Raw genomic sequence first — 13,007 nt, 5'->3', positions numbered from 1 at the left:
GCCCATGTAACAAGAGGGCTCACAGCACTGTTTCAAGTGAATGAAAGTTGGTGCCTGGCATGACAATGACCATGGGTACAAATGGGAAGCTATTGCCATTGGTGTGCCAGGCAAGATGTACTGTGCACTTTTCTGCTGTGCAGAAAAGGGGCTGTTGCCAGTTGGAATACCAAGTGACTTCTATAATCTAGAGAGAGTGAAATAACAGGAAAAGAAATGTACTGTCATGTCTGATTTTTAAAAAAATGAACACAGGTCCCTACTGTCTTTTAAATTATTTTTCATCCTGAGAGACAATGTTTTAGTCTGAATTACATTATCAAAGACATTATGAATTGCAGTAATAACATTAAAAATGGAAATGAAAAACTGCAGAAAATCATTCTTGTGGGAAAATAGGGAATATGCTAAAGTGCCATTATGGACACAAAGGTGAGCAGGGTAGTGGGTTAACATAAGCAATATGAGTAAGAAAAGAGTCAAGCAAACAATATACATCAGGTCTCTGTGGAGAGTAAGCTCCAGTGAACCGACGTAAGTAGGATCCTGAGTACATCTGCTTAGCAGGATGCTGCAAACTACTGATGTTTCTAAACAATACAACCAAATAATATATTGAGATAACCATCACAGATGCTGGGGATGCTGTGAAAGAACAGGTAGTTTTAAGCTAGTAAACATCAGATCATCAGGGGAAAGGATTCAATTTCAGTAAGCCTTGACCAGAGCATTTATTGTAACTCTTTTTCCTTGAGAAGTCTTTGACAAACCAACAGGGAAATCTTAGTAGAAGTAAAACACACACACAATAAGTAAACTTTGTTTTCCATCTTTGATCTTTTGCACCAAGGAAGATGGGCAGGAGACCACAGGTATGCAGCATAAAGTATTTGGAATGCAGTATATGAAACCGAGGGTTCATTTGCCAAAAGGAAGCATAACACTTGATGGATATGGGAATTCAGGAATTATCTGATCAAAATCTTAATCAAATCACTTCTGCTAAAAATAATGGCGTTCTTCTTCAATCATCTTTGACATTGACAGATGTTCTGGCCTCTTGCCAACTGGTTTTCATAGTTGCATGAAGTGGAAATGACAATGAGGAAAATGACTAATTCATCAGGTAATCTAAATCAGGGGTAGTCAACCTGTGGTCCTCCAGATGTTCATGGACTACAATTCCCATGAGCCCCTGCCAGCATTTGCTGGCAGGGGCTCATGGGAATTGTAGTCCATGAACATCTGGAGGACCACAGGTTGACTACCCCTGATCTAAAATGACAGGGGTGTTTTCTAACCTAGGCTACTTCCACACCAGAGTGATTTTCTGTGGTAGTCTAATTGCTGATGTGATTCTGTGTGAAATCAAATCAACCTTGATTGGGTTAGAACAGAGCAGAAAAACCTTTAGATACTAAGATTCCATCACGTCTGATTGGCTAGTCTTAGGGAGAAGTAGAACCTACCCTCTCCATCTGTGATGCTCATTGTTGCCAGCGACTGGTCTCTTGTGCTCATCAACAAATGACAAGAGTAACTGACTAGCACTTCAACAACTCTGTCCTTCCTTCAGACACCAGAAAACACTCATGCTGATAGCATCCTGCTCTGGGAACACCATTTTTATCAGGTTTAAAATAAATGTGTGTGTGCACCTGATGGAGAGGCTGATTCTGTGAAGGTTCAAGGGGCTGGCAGGTTACAGTGGATGAGCAATAGGGTTGTGAATGTCCTGAATAGTGCAGGGGGTTGGACTAGATGACCCAGGAGGTCCCTTCCAACTCTATGATTCTATGTGCTGAATAGCTGACTGTTGATGGTCTGTGCACGAACAGAGAAAAATATCATTAACAGACATGAAAAAAGCACAGGTGGCTGAAATGCAGGGTATCTTGCATATGAAAATAGCCAAAAAGAGCTAGTAGATGTTCTCAATGGAAAAGATCACTCCCAAAATGCTGTCTTGCTGAAAGCCAAAGTCAACAGTCAAGGAATCTATAGGACAATCTTGACACTAATTTGGGAAGAGCTTCCTTGATTATTTAAGTAGCAGGGTTCTTTCTGCTTTCTATTTCATTCTCTGTTCTGAAGCTATACCTGCTTGTTTGCACAAGGAAAAATATTGCTTGGTGGGCTCTGAAAGTAAGCACGGCAGTCTGTGGGGAGAGGTAAATGTAGTCTTCTCTCATAACAGGATGTGTTGGGGTGACAAAAATCTATACAAAACGGTGGCCCTTATGCTTTATAATTAACATCTCTTCTGAACAGAAATTCAGCTCATATGAGAGAGTCACTGTCTGAGTTTCTGCTGAGGTTCAAGAAATGCTCGCTAGTACAGTGGGGAACAGCATAGCACAAAAACGCTTTCCCATTTGCTTCATACATTCTTATAGATAGTCATTGTATTCAGAGCATGTTATGTGACTAGCATAGATTTGAATGTATCTAACTAACCAAAGAACAAAGAATCACGGCTCTAATATAGTGCAGTGATTCGTGCCAAATGAACTAACTGACCACAGGTAACTGAATAGAAGGTGTTTTAATCATCTGTTCCGCTATATATTTCTGGTAAGGCCTTGGAGGAGGAGCGTGTCTCATGGCTTAAGTGCCACTCAGCGCTTAACACCCACTCAGGGTGGCTGTACCGCCCCTGAGTGCCTCCTCCTTCAACCGGCTTGCCTGTCTGTCCAGCAGCCAGCCTTCTGCCCCCCACCCCTGACCACCCCCTCCTCCTTCCACTTCCCTCTGAGGCTCAGAGGCTGCAGATCCCTGCTGCATGAGAGCTGCCCCTGCCCGTGAGTTCCCTAAAAACTGCCTGCAGCCTTTCCAGGTCCTGGGGAGAGGGGGAGGCCATCTGCAGAGTTCTTCCACTCCACCCCCCTAATCTAGCAATTGTTGCATTCCTGAATGCAACAGGCTTGGCCCCTAGTTTACCTTATAAAAGCAATGCCTTCCTGCACCATCTTGACACCCCCACTGTACCCCCACACTAGCTCAAGAACTGTGCATGACATGACCAGGGAATCCCCATGGGAGATGCTGGGGGTTGAACTGGAGGTCACCATGTAACTGCCCATGTGATTGTATTGTAATCAGAAGTATAAATGCTTTGCTTTAGAGAGTCTGTGTGCTCGCTGACATTTTGGATTATTGCTTTTCCTGCAGGGAGCCTATTCCTTGGCTAACGAATAAGAAGATCTGTTGGTTTCTTACACTTGGTGTTTTCTGTAAGTGGAGTGTTGGGGACACCAAGTTATTGACCCTGTTTGACTAAAGCTTCAGTCAACACTAGCATGCCTGCAATGCAGAGGAGTCAAATGAGGAAGGTGGGTACCTAGAGTTTTAGAAGTTGCAATAGATGCTGAGGAAACATTCACACTTCTTGCTTGTACACTCTGAAAGGCTTCAATGTAAACTGTAGTTGTTGTTGTTGTTGTTAGGTGTGAAGTCGCGTCTGACCCATTGCAACCCCATGGACAATGATCCTCCAGGCCTTCCTGTCCTCTACCATTCCCTGGAGTCCATTTAAGTTTGAACCTACTGCTTCAGTGACTCCATCCAGCCACCTCATTCTCTGTCGTCCCCTTCTTCTTTTGCCCTCAATCACTCCCAGCATTAGGCTCTTCTCCAGGGAGTCCTTCCTTCTCATGAGGTGGCCAAAGTATTTGAGTTTCATCTTCAGGATCTGTAAGGACAGGTATCTATGCCTTCTTTCTCTTCTCTTCTCTTCTCTTCTCTTCTCTTCTCTTCTCTTCTCTTCTCTTCTCTTCTCTTCTCTTCTCTTCTCTTCTCATTCTCTTCTCTTCTCTTCTCTTCTCCCCAAAGGCAGAGCCAGGACAGGCAAACCATGGGAAGAGCTGTAATGATGAAGGATTTCAGGTCTCTCTTTATTTAAGATATATCAGTAAGACTCAAGTTTCTGATACTTCTCAGTGTCTTTAATTTTACATAAAGGCAGCCGCACCATTTTCCCAATGCAAATAATTCCCAGAGTTGCTACCAGTTCTGTTAATAAAAAGGACAGGCTACTTAACTTACATACTTAAAGTGGGATATGGGGCATATTAAAAAAAATGAAACCAAAGGGGAATAACCCCTGCTCCCCTCTCTCAGCAGTGTTAGGCACCAGAGATTGCAGGCTTTAGCTCTTATAACCTGCACAAGCCATCTTCTGTACACCGCCCGTGGCGCCGCGGGCGCCACGGACTAAATAAAATAGTAAGGGGTTCTGGGGCGGGATGTGTCCGGGATGAGGAAGGGTCCGGATTGGACCCTTCCTCATGACAGACAATCAGAGGGACCAATCGGCAGGCGCGAAGCGCCTGCCGATTGGTCCCTCTGATTCCCAGCCTCAGTAACTGCGAGCCGCGCGCAGCGCGGCTCGCAGTTGCTCCCGGCCTGACGCGTCAGGCCGGCCCCTGAGGGAGCCCCCGGCAAGACTCCAGCCGCCGAGACTCCAGCCGCCGAGAGGGAACCACGGCCAGGCCGCGCCCACGCAGCCCGATCCGCGGGCGCGGCTCGCGGGTGCGGCCCGATCCGCGGGCGCGGCCGGGCGCGGCCCCACGGGCGCGGCCGGGCGCGGCCCCGCGGGCGCGGCCGGGCGCGGCCTGATCCGCGGCCGTGGCCTCCTGGAAGCAGCGGAAAGAACCCACCCCCCCCAGCCGCAGAAGATCAAATAAACGCACAGGACCCGCCGCAGCCCTGGGACTCCCCACCAAAAACCAGGAGACGCCGAGGAGCCGCCACCCGCCTCCTCTTTCAGGTAGCCTGTCCCTTGCTCTGTCCCTCGCCTGCCCCTCGCTCTGGTCCCTGCCTGCTAGCGCCCATTGTCTTCTGGATACAATGGGCTTTTTTACTAGTTGTTTAATAAAATCACAGAATCACAGAGTTGGAAGGGGCCATACAGGCCATCTAGCCCAACCCCCTGCTCAACGCAGGATCAGCCCAAAGCATCCTAAAGCATCCAAGAAAAGTGTGTATCCAACCTTTGCTTGAAGACTGCCAGTGAGGGGGAGCTCACCACCTTGTTAGGCAGCCTATTCCACTGCTGAACTACTCTGACTGTGAAAAACCTTTTCATGATATCTAGCCTATATCGTTGTACTTGAAGTTTAAATAGATGCATCTCCCAGTTGAGGATTCCTAGAGATGGATTCTCCTATCTGCTGGAATGTGGATGGGAGAATCCCTTGGGTAAGTACGATCCTTCAACATTTCATTGCCTGTGGATGCAAAACAAAAGGAATACAGGTAGAAATGTGCTGCTCTTTAAACCAATGCAAAATGAATACAAATATCAGAAGAAATTACAGATTCACTTGTTAAGTGACTTAGGAAGACTAAATGACACAAGGTGCTGGTTGATATGAATATCCCAGTTTGATTTATGACATTTTATTCAGGTATATGTGATCATCTTAATGTTCAACTGACTGCCTGTTCATGACAAGAAAGCAAGGTGTAAGACAGAGCTGGCAGGTTAATGAGTATTTGAAATGAAATCATAAATTTTATTGTCACATCATCTTATGTTTTCTTGTACCAAATTTTCCCAGGCTGGGCAAGGAAATAATAGTTTAAAAATTCTTAAATGTTCATAATGTGTTTTTTAAAAACCTAAAGAACACTAAACCATTTATTATGTAATGTAGTTAATTACTGCAATAAAATATCATGTGGTATACTGTCCTGATTTAAGGAAACAGAAATATCTTGTTTTGCAACATTTATTTTGTCTTTCTGCATTTTGGACCCATCAATATAAATTAAAGTAATAATATATCCATTTACATATTCTCCTGTAAATTTTTCAGTTGATGGTATAGACAAAATAGGGGGGGAAGCACACAGACAAGTTTCCCATAATTCACTTAAGATTGCAATGTCCCTTTTTGGAAGATGGCTTCAAGGATAAAAAACACTTTCATAGTACATTTATAGCTAGCCCAGAGGTACTAAAAATGTCATTAATATTTATAATTATATGTCTATACCACCACTAACGAATGTCTCACGGCAGTGTACAAGAATGAATAAAATACAATAAAATCCCCAACAATACCCTTAAAAATAATATAAGATCACACTAACAAGATGGTGAACCATAAAACATCAACTTTCCCTCCTCCATTCAGCATGTAGGTCTGGAAACTGGGAGCGAGGGTCCTAGCTAATCTTTGTTGGTCTCAGATGGAGATTTCAGATGGTACCACGAGGGATGCTGCCCTGGCCTCAACCATATGCCTGGCAGAAGAGCTCCGTCTTGCAGGCCCTGCAGAAAGCTGACAACTCCAAGGCCCATTATGCACGGCCGCCGACACGGCGATTTCGGGTCACATGGAAAACGCGGAGGGGGAAGACGCGACACACACCGGTTATGCACGGGGCGGGGCGCGATGGCGGCAAAACCCAGAGTAACCGATTATGCACGCGGCGATCCGGACGCCGCTTCTGGTTGCACCCCGGTCACCCGGAAGCTGCGCTTTCTTCCGCGTTTTGCGAACGCGGCTTTTTCGGCGGCACGCACCGAAGCTGCGGCCGGTTGCAGCCGGCACCGTATGTTATCGGTGATTTTAGTCGCCGCCATTCCACCCTGAATGTGCGTTAAAACCCCCGTGCATAATGGGTCCAACAGGGTCCTTAGCTCTTCGGGCAGCGAGTCCTGGCCCGGGTCGAGGCCAGCAGATTCATACCCGCAGAGCGTAATGCTCTGCGGGGGGCATAGGTAGGTAAGCGGTCCCGCAGATAGATAGGACTCAGGCCGCATATAGCCTTCAAGGTTAAAACCAATACCTTAAACTTGACCCGGAGACAGACTGGTGACCAGTGCAGATGACAATGCACCGACTGAATATGGGCATCAAAATGAAGCCTGGAAATCTGTTTGCCTTGGAAAGCAAATTTCCAAAGAATCCCTTTTACTAAAGACCAACTGAACAAAAAAATACCTTGCATCACCTGGAACCAAATTATCATTTTAATGGACCCAGAAATGAACAATTTAAGATGTCCCGTATAGTTATTGATTAAAATCTATCATTTTTCATGGGGTTTATTGTTATATTTAGGTAAACGGATATGTCTTATTTTGCATGCAATTTTTTACATAGTGGTGGGTATGTCTGCAACATACTCGACAGAAAATATATAATCAAGGAATTTCGTGGTTCATTTATGGAATGTATTTTTGTTTTCTAGCGCCTAACACAATTACCTTTGACCAGTTTTGTGCCAACCCTCTATTCTTAGTTAGAACTACACTGGAAATGTTCCCACAGTTTCAGTTTATGTCAGTGATTTCCAAAGGCTTTTAAAAGCCATGGTTGTTATAAGAGATCAGATATGTTTGGCGCCATCAATTCCAGCACTATCAGACTTGGAGAGATGGATTTCATATGAAACATAATAAAGCTTCCATTTGGCACAGCAGGCACGGCAGTCCCAGAATCAAAGAACATTTTGCGAAATAAATAATTCATTATTCACACAACTAAAGACCTGCAGCCAAAGGTTCATTAGTTCAAATCAATGTGTGATGTTCGGGCTCCCTGACTTCTTTCTTTGGCATCTTTCCTATGCCTTGCCTGCTAAAGTTCCCTTTCCCATTTATTCCCCTTCGCACAAATACATGTGTCTTTAGGCTATAAGTAAGGTTTCGTGGCCAACTGTCTTTCTTCTTGGGCTTGCTTTCCCAATTCCGCACTTCCTCTGTCTATCTGTCCCTTCGACCTCTGCTGCCAGGGTGTTTATTTAGAACAGTGGCAGCCTGTGATCCTTTTAATAAAACTTTAAACCTTTCTATCCCTAACCTAAAAATACAACATTGAATTTATGTTCCCTGGTTATTTCTCAGTTCCACAGATTAGTAACTATTGACACAAGGTATTGGCATTTTTTAATAAAACAATTTGCCCTACTTGAGATAGGTGGGCATTGTGGGGCTGTAATTTTAAAATTTGGATCTAAACCACCATGAGGCAAAACCGAAATAAGTAACTTGCTTTATCTTTGGTAAGAACTTTCATATACCCATATAATGGCTGTACTTGATCTGTGTATGATGATGGATGGTAAAATATTTTCTTGGTTTAGTCAATGTTAAGGGCTCAATACTTATGCTTTAATGAAAAGCTTAAAATAGAGACAGAGATTCTCTAACAGTGTTTACTTGTGTACTATACCAAGAATAATGAGCCTAAAACATTACTGAGGTGCATCTTTGACTAGGAGTTAAATGAAAGCTAAAGTATAGGAAAGCTAATTATGTGGGCCTTTTTGCATGGGGATCTTTGTTGCAAATTGTTTGCGGAATGAAAAATCGCCATTTAAAATAGTGGAATTTGTCGTTATGCATACCTGCCTTTGTAGTGGAATCAGTTGCGTTTTTTAGCGTTTCCCACAGGCTTCCGGTCTCGGCAGAAATCGCTAGAAAGGAAGCGCTATTGCCAAGCTCGTCCCGCCCCTGGCCGTCAAGCAGCCAATGGGCAGCTGTTAGCATGCTCCCAAACAGCCCCTTTCCTTTTAAGGAAGGTTTTTTAAAAAAAAAAAAAAACAGACCCATTGTAACAAATCTGGGTAGATTCGTTGCAACGGAGAGACCCATCCAGCTGCCTGGGGTGTTTGAGCTGTTGTTTGATCGGTTGATCGTTAACACGCTGCCTCAGAGTGAAAAAAAAAAATCCCCCCCCCCTCTCACGGGCCCGATTTTCGGCTGAATGGAATGTGTGAAATGTGTGTGTGAAATGTGTGTGCTTAGTGACTGAAGGGGAGGGACTGAAGCCGGGAAGCCTCTGTTTGAGCTGTCATTTGATCGTGGCCACGCTGCCTCGGAGTGGGAAAAAAAATCCCCCCCTCCCCCCCCCCTCACGGGCGCGATTTTCAGCCGAAACAGTGTGAAAAATAAAGGGAAAATACATCAGCAAACGGGCTTCTGCGGGCTTCTTGTGACTGTAAACAGCTCTGAGGAGGGACTGCAGCCTGGGAAGCCTCACTGGCTAAACGGAGGCTCGCCGGTGCGTTGATCTCCACTCGCTCGGGGGGAAAAAAATGGCGATCGCTTCTCCGGAAGTTTGGAGGACAGGCTTAGGAGGAGGGACTTTGAAGAAACCGCAACAATGGGAATGCACAGGTCTTTTTCGCTACTGTTGCAGATTGGTTGCAGGAGTGTATCGCTTTCCGGAGGGTGAATCCACTTTTTGGGATTCCCCTAAAAGCGCTACAACGAAGCGCTTTTTGCTGATTGGTTTCAGGAGTGTTGCAGATTGTCTACGACGTCGTGCGTTAAGGCAAATTAGTAGCGTTTTCAATTAGCAACCATTGTGCTATTTTGAAGCCGTGCAAAAAGCCCCTGTGTCTAGGGCTTCTCCAGTTCTTCAGAACAGCATACAAGGCTGCGTAAGCTGCCCTAACTGCTATCAACTAGTAGAAAGGCAAGTTTAGATTTCCAACAAAAATGTTAAGACATCATTTCAATAACTGAGTAAGGTATGATCTCCCTCCCTTCAGTATCTCAATCTAAAGAACAACCACCACGGAACATAAAGTGGAAAGTGGGTAGCTTTAAAAAGGTGACATGTCATATTGATGGTTTCTGCTTGTTTGGTTTTATTCTCTTTTTTTGGTTTGCATGCAAGGATGTCCCCCCCCCCTTTTTTTTTTGCTTGACTTTGTATTTACTACAGTCTTACTCTGTCAGCCAACTGACCCTCCATGTGGCAACTACGACAAATGATAGCATAACCATGTGTAATTTTTCAAGAGTGGAAAATGCTAGCAAAGAGAAACTTATTTTGTTCACTAATTGAAGGGTTTTCCCCAGCAATATTACAGCCACTGGAGAAAAGAGAAAGACAGTACCTGAGACATTGCTACCAAGAAAAAGGGAAAGTATTTATTGCCAACAAGAGTATCTGCTAGAAATGCAGACCCATATTGGCGGGAGGCGTTATGGATCCCATTCCACTTTGCTAAGAGTGAAGTAGCCATGAAAAATAACACTCTCCCTTGTCCCCATTCATGTGACCTCATTCATCTAAAGTTATTTAGCTACAATGTGGAATGAGTCAAGTATGAGAAGCATTTTAACCCATCCTAACCAGCCTGAATTACAGTCAAGGTCATGAGCTTGGATCTTCATTAGTGTTTTGGTGGGTGCAAGAGTTTTCACCTGCGGAGCATGATGTTCCTGCCTCTCTCTTCCTGTGCCAACCAAGGGCCCTCTGTTTTCAATGGACTTAGAAGATTGTATTATAAGAATTAGGATTGCAAAATAAGAACTCAACAGAAGAGAATTTATTATACGGTCAAAGACCAGCAAATCATAATAATTCAACAACCAAAAGTTTAAATTATAATGTTAAAAATATAGCAATATCACTATTTAGTTTAATAAAACCATATAATAAGTTTAAAATGACATGGTTTTTACATTAGCCCTGAATTCAATATCAAATGATGAGTTTTGCAGGCTATGGCAAAAAACATTGCTACTTCAGTTATCCATCTTTCAGTAACAACCTGGTGTTTTACAAGCTTATGTGGCATCTATTAAGCGAAGGAGTAATTATCTTGTTACAGACATCAGAATACAATGAGCAGCAAAGGAGGACACGACCTCACCAGTTCCACAAGGGCTGTCCCTTTCCTCAATAAGGAACTTTTCTGTACCATCCTTATAGCACTGAAGAAGGAAGGACATTGCATCTTGTAAGAGTGATGCCCTTTCTATGGCTGTATAGCTCCAACAGAGAGAGCTGTTCCTATATATCTGAATTTCACAGGAGAGAGGAAAGAGGGTACACTTTCTATGTCTTGCTGTCAATTGTTTTAGGACACACTTTCACATCCCAGAGCGAGGACCAGAAGAGGAGAAAAGCCCAAGCTCACAAACTTGCCTTGAGCAGTTCTTAGCCAAATAGTCTGGAAATCATCCAAAAGGATCAGTGGAGGTCAGACCTTGTGGGAAGTAATTAATCTTAAACCAATGGTTTAATGAGGCATTATAAGAACTCGAAAAACATACCTAGTTCTCTCTTTTTCTTATGAATATTAATATGTGTATTTTTTAGAATCTGATCTTCCTGAGAATACAAAATGTAGATACGCAAAATTTATAGCATTGACTCTAAGTGATATTACTATGATACAAGAATGGAAAATATAAGTCAAGCAGAGTTTTCAACAGAGAGAAACTAGAATAGAGAGTTGTGACAGGCAAAGAGGAAAGTAATGATGTTAATATAAGCAATTTCTCACAATGTTCTTTATGATAACCAAAATTTGAGCATGTAAGAGAAGCCAGGGAACAGACTTCAAATGAACCAATTGCTAAAAGACTCAATATCTAAAGATGTTTCTTAGATTGGTAGAGAACGTGCTTGGAGGAAGCATTCAACTATGGATGAAGAAATTCATTTCCCAGCTACACTATCTAGGGAAACCCAGATTTCTACCTTGCTTTTCTGTACCTGTTTTTGTTTCATTTACTCTGTCTTTCATTCCAGTCTTCTTGAATTCTGGTTTAACTAGGACAATTTCCAAAATTGTTTTCAAAACCAGGGTATACTGATGTTGGTCACAGATTCTAATTCCTTTTGACTATTGTGTCCTTCCCTGTCTATTCTCAGGTGTCTTAGAGAGCTCCAGAATGATGAAGAAAACATTGCAATAGGAGGGGGAAATTTGCAGGAGAGGCAATGAAAATGGGAAGAACATGCTGAAAAAAATATGTTTTCAATTTTTTAGTGTGCTAAATTAATCTCAGTAGAAAAATACAAGTGGCCTAGAATTATGATAATGTCCGTCTTGTTTTCTCAAAAATCTCATTCTTCAGTGTTCAGCTTCAACTGGTGCAGAATGGTCCGGCCAGTATAATGATTGGAATAGGTCATAAGAAACATTGTTCTAGTCTTGGCCCATCTACAGGGGCTCTGGGCATAATTCAAGATGCTGGTGCTGTCCTTCAAAGCTCTACATGACTTGGGATTAGCATACATGAAAGACTGTCTGCTTTTTCCAAACAAAGAATTTTAGGCATAGAAAGGCAATATGACCTAAATGGAACGAGAAGGCATTGAAGTGGCTGGAGCAACCTAAACAGAGTAGTTCCAATACCCTACATAAGAATTTAGAGAATCCAGGGATGGTTATGCATTCAGTTTTTCATCGAAGTTAGATCACTGATGCTGTTAAATTGCCCCTTTTTAAAATGTTACATTTATTTGTTTGTTTGTTATGTTTATATACCGTCCTCCCCGGAGGCTCATTGGTGCAATTTTTTTTGCATACCATAGCTTTCCACAAGTGGGAGCATACTTCATCCATTGTACTCGGAGCTCATTGGTAGGCTGCAGTCAGCAGCAATGTCACCTGACTGACACCTGCTGCTGGCAGAGCCTCATGGGAATCGCTTTCTGTTCAGGCATTGGTGTAAGACAGCTCAGGGGAGGAGACAGAAAACACAGTAATGCCTATGCATGCCATAAACAGCATCCCTGGAAGTGGCTTACAGGAGGTTAAGCAAGTTTACAATACAGAAAATACCGTGAGGGGTGAGTGCAGTGCATAATTAAAAAATAGTCCAATGGGTTTTACGTGGCGAAACTACTGCCACGTGAAGAATCCAAAAATGAAACATCTTTTTTGCAGACTTTTTGTGAGTTTTCCTGTTGTGCATAGCCGATCCAGATTACCAAAGAGTTTTCAGCCTCATAAGACAAGATGCCTTACCTTCTGTTGTACTGGAGGGTAAATATAGGAGGCAGACACGGGAGGATCATTTATGTATATGCAGAGATGGAAATCTTGAGAATATGGAGCATGTAATTTTGAATGTCAACTGTATACGTGAATTCATGAATTTCTCATAGATCCTCTATGTTCAGAAATACCTGGGAAAGCTAGAATGTTTTATCTAGTTAAAATACAAGAGGATACGAAACCAGAAATCACATTTAAAATGGCTAAGTTCAGCTGCCTGGCTATGATACTTCAGAAAGAATAGC

At 43.1% G+C, this 13,007-nt stretch overlaps 1 long non-coding RNA gene across 1 annotated transcript; it reads left to right on the top strand.

The window, feature by feature from the left end:
* The first annotated feature begins 1,535 nt into the window (after nucleotides 1-1,535).
* Nucleotides 1,536-11,780, top strand: LOC143844893 (uncharacterized). Its single transcript, XR_013234186.1, has 3 exons — nucleotides 1,536-1,646; nucleotides 3,172-3,332; nucleotides 11,631-11,780. It is a non-coding gene; the product is annotated as an uncharacterized LOC143844893 (long non-coding RNA).
* Nucleotides 11,781-13,007: the final 1,227 nt, after the last annotated feature.

This window comes from Paroedura picta, chromosome 1 (genome assembly GCF_049243985.1).
Source record: "Paroedura picta isolate Pp20150507F chromosome 1, Ppicta_v3.0, whole genome shotgun sequence".
NCBI lineage: Eukaryota > Metazoa > Chordata > Lepidosauria > Squamata > Gekkonidae > Paroedura > Paroedura picta.
This window is presented reverse-complemented; position numbering and strand designations above follow the sequence as displayed.